Source organism: Ailuropoda melanoleuca, chromosome 3, assembly GCF_002007445.2.
Source record: "Ailuropoda melanoleuca isolate Jingjing chromosome 3, ASM200744v2, whole genome shotgun sequence".
Classification (NCBI taxonomy): Eukaryota; Metazoa; Chordata; class Mammalia; order Carnivora; family Ursidae; genus Ailuropoda; species Ailuropoda melanoleuca.
The window spans coordinates 140,329,183-140,342,720 of record NC_048220.1 but is presented as its reverse complement, the minus strand read 5'-3'; the positions used below and the strand labels follow the sequence as shown (position 1 = coordinate 140,342,720).

The 13,538-nt window shown below is 41.6% G+C and overlaps 1 protein-coding gene across 7 annotated transcripts in view; it reads right to left on the bottom strand.

Moving 5' to 3' along the window:
• The window catches only part of SEMA5A (semaphorin 5A), a 498,547-nt gene that overhangs the window by 334,765 nt on the left and 150,244 nt on the right, over positions 1–13,538 (bottom strand). Inside the window, exon 3 of one of the 7 annotated variants that reach the window (XM_034657091.1) lies at positions 1,256–1,369. The exons of the other annotated variants lie outside the window; for them this stretch is intronic. The gene's annotated coding sequence lies outside the window, so the exon portion shown is untranslated. The remainder of the gene's footprint in view (positions 1–1,255; positions 1,370–13,538) is intronic. 7 annotated transcript variants of the gene reach the window in all.

The following is a 13,538-nucleotide window of genomic DNA, read 5'->3' as shown; positions in this document are numbered from 1 at the left end:
ATAGGAAACAAACGGAGGGTTGCTGGAAGGGAGAGGGGTGTACCTGGGTGATGGGCATTAAGGAGGGCACATGATGTCATGAGCACTGGGTGTTACATGCAACTGATGAACCACTAAATTCTACCTCTGAAACTAATAATATACTGTATGTTAATTAAATGAATTTAAATAAAATTAAATTTAAAAGAAAAACTGTGTATGGTGACAGAGGATGACCATCCTTATCATGGGGATTGTTTCATAATGTATAGAAATCCAGAATCACTAGGATGTATGCATGCCCTATGTCTATTATACTTCAATTTTAAAAAATCTAATAATTTCATTGATTGAAAAAATAATAAAGTATGCACATTTATTTTTCTATACAGAGATAAATAAGAGAGAAAGGACAAACCTGTGACTAAAATAAACCAAATACGGGCGTCTGGGTGCCTCAGCCAGTTAAGCATCTGCCTTCGGCTCAGGTCATGATCCCAGGGTCCTGGGACTGAGTCCCGCATCGGGCTGCCTGCTCAGCAGGGAGCTTGCTTCTCTCTCTCTCCCTTGGTCCCTCTGCACTGATCCTGCTCTCTCTTTCTCAAATAAATAAATAAAATCGTTTAATAAATAAATAAATAAATAAATAAATAAATAAATAAATAAATAAACAAACCAAATAATGTCCATTCATATGTTTGTAGATACAAAGAAACCCGCATTAGTCCCAGGAAGTGGAGGCATTTCATTTGCTTCCAGGTAACCTGAATTTCCAACAACCTTTTATTTTTTTAAATAATTTAAAGTGAGTAAAAACATTCAGGTTTAAAACAAATGAGTGTAGTAAGATGACCTTTATGGATCAACTCACAGGACAGGAGCCCTAATGCGCGTATCTAGATTCCCTTCAGGCTGACTCGGGGTGTAGGGGGGAGGACATCGTGGGGAGAGCAGCGTCAGGACAGAGGCAGTGCAGGTGTGAAGCAGGGATGGTTAGAAGCCACAGATGCTGACAGAGCAGAGGCCAACTTCCCCTAAGTATTCGCCACAACCACAGGAAACTCCTCTTCTCATTTAAAGTCCAGGGAGGAAGAGTTAGGCACACAGGCGTGAACGGGCAGTCAGTGACAGACATTTCTACAGCTGGGACCTCCCACTCCTTTCCTTTCTAGATTCATTTTCCACGGGGGTAGAAAAAGAACTTCACTCTTGCCTAAGGAAATGGGTTTTATCAGCCTTGACCGATAAACCATATTATGCAAAGCTCTCTGCTTACACTGAAGAGAAATGCTCAGGCACACAGGCAGTGATAAATGGTTTCCATCCTGATGCGGCCGTCCTGGGTTTCTGTCCTCTAATCCACCACTGTAGCTCGGTGAATAACACAGCCCTGTGAATTCATTACAGGAAAGTTACACACACATTTGCTTTGTTGAGAAGCACTAGGTCGTGTTTCTGGTTGAGTGTATAGAAGAAAGTGATGTACTCTCTCTAACATCAATGCGAGAGGCAAATATCATGCTTAAGCTCACTGTTCTGGAAAATTCCTTCAGTTCTCTCTGGTTACAACCACAGCACCACAAACAGCAGCTCATTAACCACGGAGATGAGACTGGAGGTGATGGGGTGGTGCTTTTATGCACAAACACTCGTTCTGGAAAAATCAGATGTTCCAGGCACAGAGCTCACTGGCTGAGGATACCTGCTCACAGAGAATCACACACAGAGCCATCTAGCTCGGTCACTAACCCCAGATCACAAGGAACTGGCAAGTTGTGGAACAAAGCTGCTTGCTTAAAAAGTCCGAAAAAAGTTTGCCTCTACCTACCTGGTGGAATCCAGGATTGGTTGGAAGGCCATTTTTTAAAACACAATCATGAGGCAGTTGGCAGTGGCTGCGGCTGTTTAACTGAGCAGTTTACTGATCTGACACACCAAAACACACCCATACAGACACTGGAAAACCTTAAGGGCCTTAAAAGTATTCATACACTTTGCCGAACCTGCTCCAAAAGAATTCATCTTTCAGGTCAACAAAGACTTGCATTGAAATACATTAAGTGTTACAATCATGATTTAATGGAAGCTTCTATTTGGAGAGAAGAAAATGGTTTTTTACAAATTAACTACATCAGGAAGACAGACTATCTGTAAAAGAAATGACAAGGCCATAAGAAATAATATTCAGTGTACTGGCAGAAAATAAACTGTGTGTGGCACACATAAACAAATTCACACACATGGAGGAAGGGCACACCCACGATGCATGCTCACAGGCTTGCACACACACATTCTCACAGTGAAATGTAAACTTAGAAACAAACACGGGCAGCCTGGTCTCCATGTCTGACTGTAAACGGGATGTCAATCCCAGCTCTGCCTCTTGGTGGCTGTGTGCCCTCTATTTCCATCTTCAGGTGGGGACCACCTCTGTGCCTTGCTCTGTGGTCTGTGAAGATTCACTGTTCTCCTCAACATGAAACACTCAGAACAACGCCAGCCCCACGGTAAGTGCTCAGTAATTGTTAGATACGACAATGCCGATCTTCACTGTTACCACTAACATCTGGAGGAAAACACACCCAGTCATTAGCATGTTCTGAGATATGTGGGTCTGCGTAATTGTTTCTTATTTGGGGGGATGGTTTCTGCAAGTTTACTGCAAATGGGAATGTGTGATTATCATCATCAGAAAAAAATTACATGCATTATTTGCTTAAGAAAATGCTACAGAGGGGCGCCTGGGTGGCACAGCGGTTGGGCGTCTGCCTTGGGCTCAGGGCGTGATCCCGGCGTTGAGGGATCGAGCCCCACATCAGGCTCCTCCGCTATGAGCCTGCTTCTTCCTCTCCCACTCCCCCTGCTTGTGTTCCCTCTCTCGCTGGCTGTCTCTATCTCTGTCGAATAAATAAATAAAATCTTTAAAAAAAAAAAAAAGAAAAAAAAAAAAAAGAAAATGCTACAGAGAAGAATCCAGATGAATTGACGTAAGCCCCTTCACTGATTCACTTCCATCCCCCCAGGACAGAAGAAGTTCTGTTAAGTCCAGCCTGGACACATTTGTTACACGTGGTTGTGCTTGGAAACCAGCAAGAATCGGAGAGATGGTGTCGAAGACAGCCTTTAATTCTTTTTAAAAGGACCAGAGTTCTTTTCTCTGATCAGGGCTAGAGGGCCAGCACGCTGAGAACTCCTGTGGCGTACGGGTGGTCCTATTCTAAGGGAAGAGCTGATCAGAGCTATAATCCCCAGAGGAAAATCAAATCGAAAGAGATGCTACGCCCAATTCTCTAGAGGAAACTCCACACAGCCAACGATTTTACTCACAACAGGAATCCAGAATTTAAATTCAATGTTTTACCTAAACTCCACGCTGACAAAAGACCTACTGACTAAAGCAAGCACAAAATAAAACAAATCAAGAAAAACAACATGATGGTCCAAAGCCTAGGGAAAAATATGACGACAGTGTGACATCAAATGCCACATCAAATGATGGGCGTTGGTAGGGGTCCACCGTACCTTTCTATGTGAAACTCAGAGCTAAAGTGTTCAAAAGCACCATCGCCAGAGTCTTCAGTAATCTTGTGAGTGTCCTCCACACGCCACAGTGAAGATAAAACGCAATGAATTCTTAACCCTTCAAACGCTTAGTTTGTTGTCCAACATCTTTCTCTAGTGGTTAATGGCGATTCTAACAGATTAAAATAGGAGAGGTTCCAGGAAGAGGCAAGAGTACAGACACACTGGGGCACCTGGGTGGCTCAGTCAGTGAAACGTCTGCCTTCAGCTCGGGTCACGATCCCCAGCTCCTGGTATCTAGCCCAAGTCAGGCTCCCTAACTCAGCAGTGAGTCTGCTTCTCCCTCTCCCTCTGCCCCTCGTCCTGCTTGTGTATTCTCTCTCTCTCTCCCTCTCTCTCAAATGATTAAAATATATATTTTTTTAAATTTGAGTGCAGACACATTGAAGAAACAATTTCCCAACAGATGAGAGTCACAGTGGAGAAGAATTGAACACGGCTGGAATACTGAAGAACTCCAACTCAGGTGTGCCAGGGACCAACCCCTTCACCTCCAGGTGAAAAGTCTCCCCAGTTTACCAATTTTATCCACAGAAACGTTACCATTTTCTGCATGCAATGACATGAAAACCTTTTGAAATAAAGTAGGACAGCTTGAGAATCACAGACGTGGGTTTAATCCTGACAAGAAACTATGATTCAAAGAACTCAACCCTCCAGCCCAAGGTTACCGTCAGCCTAGAAAGCAGCGCCAGAACTTGAATTCACTTGGGTTTGACTCAAAACCACTGTGCAGTCCTAGTCCCCAGTGCTCTAGATTGCTGACGATGTTGCAACCATAATTTACCAACACCAATGGAGAAAGCACCGCATTTTTTAAACTCTGTAACGTGTGCACTACATCTCAAATGTAAGATGCTATTCAAGTATTTGTCTCTGTAAAAATTCCAAAGACACAGTAATTTCATTCCTAGGTATATACCTAAGAAAAATAAAAATAAATGTCCACACAAAAATTTGTACATGAATGGTAATAGCAGTGCTATTCATAATGGTCCAAAAAAGTAGAAATAATCCAAATGCCCATCAACTAAATGGATAGAGAAATGCGATATATCCCACAGTGTAACATCACTCAGCTAGAAAAAGGAACAAAGTGCTGACACATGTCACACCACGGATGACCCTTGAAAACATTATGCTAAGGGGAAAACCAGTCACAAAAGGACACGTATTGTTTGACTGCATTTGTATGAAATGTCTGCCAGAGACAAATCCATAGAGAAGGAATACAGCTGAGTGGTTGCCAGGGGTTAAGGGGAGGGGGGATGGGGAGTTTTCATGGATAGGTACAGTGTTCTTTCTGCAGTGATGAAAATATTCCAAAGTTATGCAGTGGCTGTTGCGCAGCTCTAAGAATATATGAAAAGTGCAGTAAACCTTAAAATGATGAAATTTATTGTATGTGAATTATAAATCAAGCTGTTATAAAAAGACAATTCTAACTCCAACTCAGGCTACCAAGTTCCGGTAGCAGAAGCTAAAGGTAAAAAAGAAAGTTGGGGTATGGCTCATTCCAAGAGGGGACTTTGGCGGATCTTTACAGTTTCGGGGAAGAGGGGCCTCAGCAGTGGCATTATGTGATAGTGGTGACTGGGGAGCCAGGAAGGAGAGGGCTCTTCATATAACAAGATTTCATTGGCCAAGTTCCCATCAGCCTGACATAGCTGGGGAGCAGGGATGAGCTAACTGGTCTACGTAAAAAGTAAAAGAGCCATAGAAAAACCAAGGTGAAATTGACATTTGCTTTGGAGGGCAAAGCAAATTTGTCATTAAGTTTTTATTTTCATTCCAGTGTAGTTAACAGACTTATATTAGTTTCAGGTGTAAAATACAGTGGTTCAACACTTCATACATCACCCAGTACTCATTACAAGTGCCCTCCTTCATCCCATTTCACCCATCCCCCTACCCCCTCCGCTCTGGTAACCATCAATTTGTTCTCCAGAGTTAAGAGTCTACTGGTGTCTGAGTGGCTCAGTCAGGTAAGCATCCAACTCTTGGTTTCTGCTAAAGTCATCTAAGGATACTGGGATCAAGCCCCCACAGGGCTCCGTGCTCAGCGGGGAGTCTGCATAAGGATTCTCTTTTCTGGGGCACCTGGGTGGCACAGCGGTTAAGCGTCTGCCTTCGGCTCAGGGCGTGATCCCGGCGTTCTGGGATTGAGCCCCACATCAAGGCTCTTCTGCTATGAGCCTGCTTTCCTCTCCCACTCCCCCTGCTTGTGTTCCCTCTCTCGCTGGCAGTCTCTATCTCTGTCAAATAAATAAAAAATCTTAAAAAAAAAAAAAAAAAGGATTCTCTTTTCTCCCTCTGTCCCTTCCCCCAACTCGTGCTCGCTCACTCTCTGTCTTTCTCTCCCTCTCAAATAAATCTTTAAAATAGAAAGAGTCCGTTTCTTGGTTCCTCTCTCTTTCTCTCTTTTTTCCATTGCTCATTTGTTTTATTTCTTAAATTCCATGTATGAGTGAAATCATATGGTATCTGTCTTTCTCTGACACTCTGATTTTGCCTAGCATTATACTCTCTAGCTCCATCCACGTAGTTGAAAATGGCAAGATTTATTCTTTTTATGGCTGAATAATATTCCATTGTGTGTGTGTGTATGTGTGTGTATACACACACATCTTCTTTATCCATTCACTATGATCAAGTGAGATTTATTCCTGCATTGTAAGGGTGGTTCAGTATTTGCAAACCAATCAATGTGATACATCACATCAATAAGAGAAAGGATAAAAACTATATGATCATTTCAATAGATGCAGAAAAAGCATTTGACAAAGTACAACATCCATTCATGATAAATGCCCTCAACAAAGTAGGTTTAGAGAGAACTTACCTGAACGTAATAGAGGCCTTACATGAAAAACCCACCCCAAGCATTATCCTCAATGGGGAAACACTAAGAGCTTCCCCGCTAAGGTCAGGACACAAGACAAGGATGTCCATTCTAACCACTTTTATTCAACATTGTATTGGAAGTCCTAGCTACAGCAATCAGACAACAAAAAGAAATAAAAGGCATCCAAATTGGTAAAGAAGAAGTAAAACTTTCACTATTTACAGATGACAGGATAATATATATAGAAAACTCGAAAGACTCCATGAAAAGGCTACTAGAACTGATAAATTCAGTAAATTCTCAGGATACAAAATCAACATACAGAAATCTGTTGCATTTTCTGTACACAAATAGTGAAGCAGGAGAAAGAGAAATTAAGGAAAAAATCTCATTTACAATTACATGAAAAATAATAAAGTACCTAGAAATAAACTTAACCAAAAAGTTGCAAGAACTGTACTCTGAAAACAGTAAAACACTGATGAAAGAAATTGAAGAGGACACAAAGAAGTGGAAAGATATTCCATGCTCAGGGACTGGAAGAACAAACATTGTTAAAATGTCTATACTACCCAAAACAATCTACACATTTAATGCAATCCCTATCAAAATACCAGCAGGATTTTTCACAGAACTAGAGCAAACAATCCTAAAATTTGTTTGGCACCAAAAAAGACCCTGACTAGCCTAAGCAATTGTGAGAAAGAAAAGCAAAGATGGAGGCATCATAGTACCAGACTTCAAGTTATATTACGAAGCTGTAATGATCAAAACGGGATAGTATCACAAATCGATCAGTGTGATAGAACACATTAATAAGAGAAGAGACAAGAATCATAAGGTCCTCTTGATGCAGAAAAAGCATTTGACAAAATACAGCATCCTTCCCTGATTAAAACCCTTCAGAGTGTAGGGATAGAGTGTACATTCTTAAATTTCATAAAAACTATCTATGAAAAGCCTACAGCAAATATCGTTCTCAATGGGGAAAAGCTGAGAGCCTTTTCCCTTAAGATCGGGAACACGACAAGGATGCCCACTCCCGCCACTATTGTTCAGCATAGTACTAGAAGTCTTAGCAACAGCAATCAGACAACAAAAAAATAAATAAATAAAAGGTATTCAAATTGGCAAAAAGAAGTCAAACTCTCTCTCTTTGCAGATGACATGATACTTTATGTGGAAACCCAAAAGACTCCACCCCCAAATTACTAGAACTCATACAGCAATCCAGTAATGTGGCAGGATACAAAATAAATGCACAGAAATCAGTTGCTCTCGTACACAGTAACAATGTAACTGTAGAAAGAGAAATTAGGGAATCAATTTCATTTACAACTGCACCAAAAACCATAAGATATCTTGGAATAAATCTAACCAAAGAGGTAAAGGATCTATCCTCTAGAAACTACAGAACACTGATGAAAGACATTGAAGAAGACACAAAAAGATGGAAAAACATTCCATGCTCATGGGTCGGAAGAGTAAACATTGTTAAAATGCCTATGCTACCCAGAGCAATCTATACTTTCAATGCCATCCCAGTCAAAATACCAATGTCATTTTTCAAACTGCTGGAACAAACAATCCTAAAATTCATGTGGAACCAGAAAAGACCTCGAATCGCCAAGGAAATGTTGAAAAAGAAAAACAAAGCTGGGTGCATCACGTTGCCCGATTTCAAGCTAGACTACAAAGCTGTGATCACCAAGACAGCATGGTACTGACACAAAAACAGACACATAGATCAATGGAACAGAACAGAGACTCCAGAAATGAACCCTCGACTCTATGGTCAACTAATCTTCAGCAAAGCAGGAAAAAACATCCAATGGAAAAAAGACAGTCTCTTCAATAAATGGTACTGGGAAAATTGGGCAGCTATATACAGAAGAATGAAACTTGACCATTCTCTCACACCATACACAAAGATAAACTCTAAATGGATGAAAGACCCTCGATGTGAGACAGGAATCCATCAAAATCATAGAGGACAACACAGGCAGTAACCTCTTCGACATCGGCCACAGCAACTGCTTTCATGACACATCTCCAAAAGCAAGGGAAACAAAAGCAAAAATGAACTTTTGGGACATCGTCAAGACAAAAAGCTTCTGCATGGCAAAGGAAATAGTCAAGAAAACAAAAAGGCAACCCACAGAATGGGAGAAGATATTTGCAAATGATACAACAGAAAAAGGACTGGTATCCAAGGTCTATAAAGAACTTCTCAAAGTCAACACCCAAAAAACAAATAATCAAATCCAAAAATGGGCAGACAATATGAACAGACACTTTTCCAATGAAAACATATGAATGGCTAACAGACACATGAAAAAATGTTCAACATCATTAGCCATCAGGGAAATTCAAACCAAAACCACATTGAGATACCACCTTATACCAGTTAGAATGGCAAAAATGGACAAGGCAAGAAACAACAAATGTTGGAGAGGATGTGGAGAAAGGCAAACCCTCTTACACTGTTGGTGAGAATGCAAGTTGGTACAGCCACTTTGGAAAACAGTGTGGCAGTTCCTCAGAAAGTTAAAAATAGAGCTACTCTACCACTCAGCAATTGCACTACTGGGTATTTACCCTAAAGATACAGACGTAGTGAAAAGAAGTGCCATATGCACCCCAATGTTCATAGCAGCATTGTCCACAATAGCTAAATTGTGGAAGGAGCTGAGATGCTCTTCAACAGATGAATGGATAAAGAAGATGTGGTCCATATATACAATGGAATATTACTCAGCCATCAGAAATGATGATTACCGAACATTTGCATCAACATGGATGGAACTGGAGGAGATTATGCTAAGTGAAATAAGTCAAGCAGAGAAAGACAATTATCATTTGGTTTCACTTATTTGTGGAACATAAGGAATAACAGGGAGAATATTAGGAGAAGGAAGGGAAGGGGCGCCTGGGTGGCACAGCGGTTAAGCGTCTGCCTTCGGCTCAGGGCGTGATCCCAGCGTTATGGGTTCGAGCCCCACATCAGGCTCCTCTGCTGTGAGCCTGCTTCTTCCTCTCCCACTCCCCCTGCTTGTGTTCCCTCTCTCGCTAGCTGTCTCTATCTCTGCCAAATAAATAAATAAAATCTTTAANNAAAAAAAAAAAAAAAAAAAAAAGGAGAAGGAAGGGAAAAAAGAAGGCAGAGAAAACAGAGGGGGAGACGAACCATGAGAGACTATGGATTCCGGGAAACAAACTGAAGGCTTTTTTTGGGGGGGCGGGGTGGGGGGGCGGCGGATGGGCTAGCCGAGTGATAGGTATTAAGGAAGGCAAGTATTGCATGGAGCACTGGGTGTTATACACAAACAATGAATCATGGAACACTACATCAAAAACTAGGGATGTACTGTATGGTGACTAATATAATAATAAAAAAAAAGAAAGAAGAATAAAAAACCAGTATAGTATGGATACAAAATTAAACCCATATATCAAGAGAACAGAATAGAAAACCCAGAAATGAGCCCAAAGCAATTTTAGGCTGAAATCCATGGACTAGTTACCCAGATAGCTTTTTGCCACACACATATTCATGAAGCCCCTGACTCCAAAATAACCTAAAATATCTTACACGATTTATAATTATTATTATACAATTTACATGATTTATCAATATAAATTACCTCATAGTTTAAAGTACTTATATTCTACTTACCAATTTAAAATAATTTTATGACTCACACTTTCCTAAGAATTGTGCGGGTGGAGGTCTCTCCAAGCCCCCAAACTCACTGTCATCTCCAACGTACATTCCATGCACACCCTTCAACAATCCCTACAGACTCTGCACACACTTCTTCAGCTAAACACATTTGACAGAAATTTCCATTCCTCCCCAGTGTTTTTCCAGTGGTAAAGCAATTAAATCAGATAGCTAAAGGAAAGTTTTTCCAGTATTGGTCATTCTCCAAATGAAGAGCAAGACAGAAAAGCCAGTGGGCATGAAGGTAGAGGGGCAAAGTCCACAGAAGCTGTACCCAAGCTCCCGGACACGTGGCATCAACTACGTATAAACCACAAACGCTCTGATAGTTGTTTGCTCAAAGCACTGAGTTCCACTGAAGATTCAGGATCTAGCGTCATTTGTCAGCCAAAGAGAACATTCCCCACCATATCCACCCTCCATTATTAAACATGCTTTTCTGCCATCTCAGAACTACCCCAGGGATCACAGGGTCCACCTCTTAATGAAGTCTCTGTTGCACAACACCTATGTAATGACCCCAAGTCAGCAGTCTCTCATGGTCCTCTTCTCAGCTCCTAAATATCAGAATCACCCCTCCCTGCACGGTTCCCACAGCAAGAGGTCGAACGAAGTATGCTGTGAACTGTCAAACTAGCATTTCACATCATGAAATAGTTATGTTTTCCCCAAGTCACAATCCTATAAATCTTTAGCAAGCATAACTTTAGAACTTAATTCCTTGACCACAGAGCAAGCAACTCACCCTATGGGGATTCTCTGGGCAAGATTCTTATCCCATGGGAGCTGTACTAAAAAATGTCAAGGATGAGAATTGGCCTAGGGCTGCTAGCTAAGCGCAATATATAGTCATAACAAACAGCTGCCTCCTCTCCCGACTGTCACCATTCCCTCCCTACCAGTGTCCCCAGGCAGGCCAGCACACTGTCTTCAGCATGTTCTGGTAAATCAAATGTCAGCCTGTTGCAGTCCAAGCAGACCCCGCATATGAATCTCTAGACGGTGGTGTGTACTGGTCTACAGCATGGAGAACCGTCCTTATTTGCTATAAGCACATGCTTACAACAATTACACATGTGTGTACGCACACACACACTGGACTCAAATGTCTAAACACTACTTGGTCCACTCTTTTCTCTTAACCTTAACCCATAAAGAAGGATCGGCAAAATGTCCACATATTCATACAATTAATAAATAAGGTGATTTTGCTCATGGCCAAGGACTAGTTAGTTTCACTGTAGATATATAACCACAAAGCTGAAAAAGACTTTGACAGCTAATCTCCACTATCAATACTACTCTCAAGACTTTCTAGAAGGGGCACATCTCAACCTCACCCCCAATTTCAGAAGAGATGCTATGGCTTTATTTCCAATTCCATCATGCAAAAGGATTTGTTCCATAGGTCCTTGGAGAGATCTCTGGAGTCAGGTAGATGTGAGTTTGAATTCTGCCCTACTTTCTAGCTTGGTGACTGTGGAAACTTTTGCCAACTCTCCTCACCTAACATACCAATACCATCTACTTGTCCTACCTGTCCTTTTAATGTCCCCAACACAGGCATGTGTTAAGTGGCCACAAAATGGTACCTGTTGAATGGCCTTCTCTCCTGCCCTGACCAGTGTCCTGGGATGAGATCCCTGGCTCTCCTCTCTTTCTTCCATCTACCATCAACATGGCTTAAATGCCTCTGTCTGGACCCTCTGGACTTGATCCCGTGGGCAGTCCCTGAGCATGGCCTGCATGATGCAACACAGTCTCACTACGAGCGCCTGCCCCATCTTCCAATATGCACTAGGCATGACTCAGCATTCTTGAGACACCAACATTTTGATGTCAATACACCCTTTCGCTCTTTATGCTCACCATGCCTTCTGCGAACTACAATTCCCATCTACCCCTCCCACCCTGTGACGGCCTGCCTCAAATGCACCTGCAAAAGCTCTGTTTTCACCCATTCTCATCCCTCATGAGAACGAACTCTTCCTTCAACCTTGTACTCAAAACCCATTGTATACACCCTTTATCATTCTACTTACAAAGTGATATAACTATTGATGAACTTAATTCCCCCAGTACAACACAAACCCATAGACAGAGACACCTTTTCATCAGAGAGAGCTTAGATCTACAACATCATGAAGACCCAGCCAATGTTCACGAGATGAACAGGAGGGTGAAGAAGCCCAGCTTCCCTACCAGGCTTTCTGAATTTAAGTCCCTGCATTTCCCCTTGCTGGCTGGGTGACTTTGGACAAGTTACTTAACTTCTCCACAGCTCAACTGCCTCATTACAAAACAAGGATATTAATTATACTTTCCCGCAGGTTGCTGTGAATTTTATAATATTGAATTCTCCACATGCATCATCTCTCTGACTAGCATGCAATGATTAACACGTACCTGCTGTCACATTGTAATGAAACTTGGAACCCCTAATTTTAAGCCATCTCATACTCAGTTGAAAAATGGGCCAATCTGCTTTGCTGAGTATTCCTTGTCAGTGTTCAAAGGTTTCACCCTTAGAAACAAACAACTTAATAAAATTTTAAGAAGACAATGAGAGAAAAGAGAAACAGAAACTATATACATAGCTCTCCTGCCGTTGGCGCTGGTCAGAAACACAGCAAAGGTATGGTTACAAAACTACATGGGGTTTATATCCAAGTTCAGAGCCAGGCACAGCATGATACTGGGAGTCATTTTTAGAAGACATACATGTGATTCCCATGTTAATTCCGCAGCCTCTGAAACCCAGGACTGTCGTATTTCCCCAAACAATGGTGACACATGCTTGTATTAGCTGCCTGCCATGCGGTTAAGAACACATCAATGATTTGTTTCCTATCAAAGTCATAGAGTCAAGTCGTTTCATCATACACTCTCCACGAGAGGGGTGTGTGTGTGTGTGTGTGTGTGTGTGTGTGTGTGTGTATAGTGTGTATGTGAGAAAAACAAGACTCAAATTGCTGCTTGTGTGCCAGAACTCTCTAATATCAGCAATAAATCTATAAGCCAAGGCTAAACCATTTAGAAGACTTGATAATAAGCTCAAAGTCTCTAATGCTATTTCACTACATTCCTTATTTAATCAAATTATTTTGAAATGTATTGCAATGAGGGGTGATTAGAAGGCTCCTCTTACAAAGGATCATTCCAGTGTCACACTGGCACACAATCTGATGACAAAAAATCTCCCCTTGTTGGGGAGAAACTGTGATTAGACTAACCTCCAAGAGCTAGTTCTTGAGGCCAGAGGAGGGAAGTAGCCACAAATGAATGAACAACCACAAAGACCTTCCAGGTGGACTGCCTCAGGTGACCTCCAAAGGTTAAGTCATATAAGGTAGATACTGGAATTACGACCATAAGCCAATAAGCACTGAGCTGTTTTGCTGTCTCTTT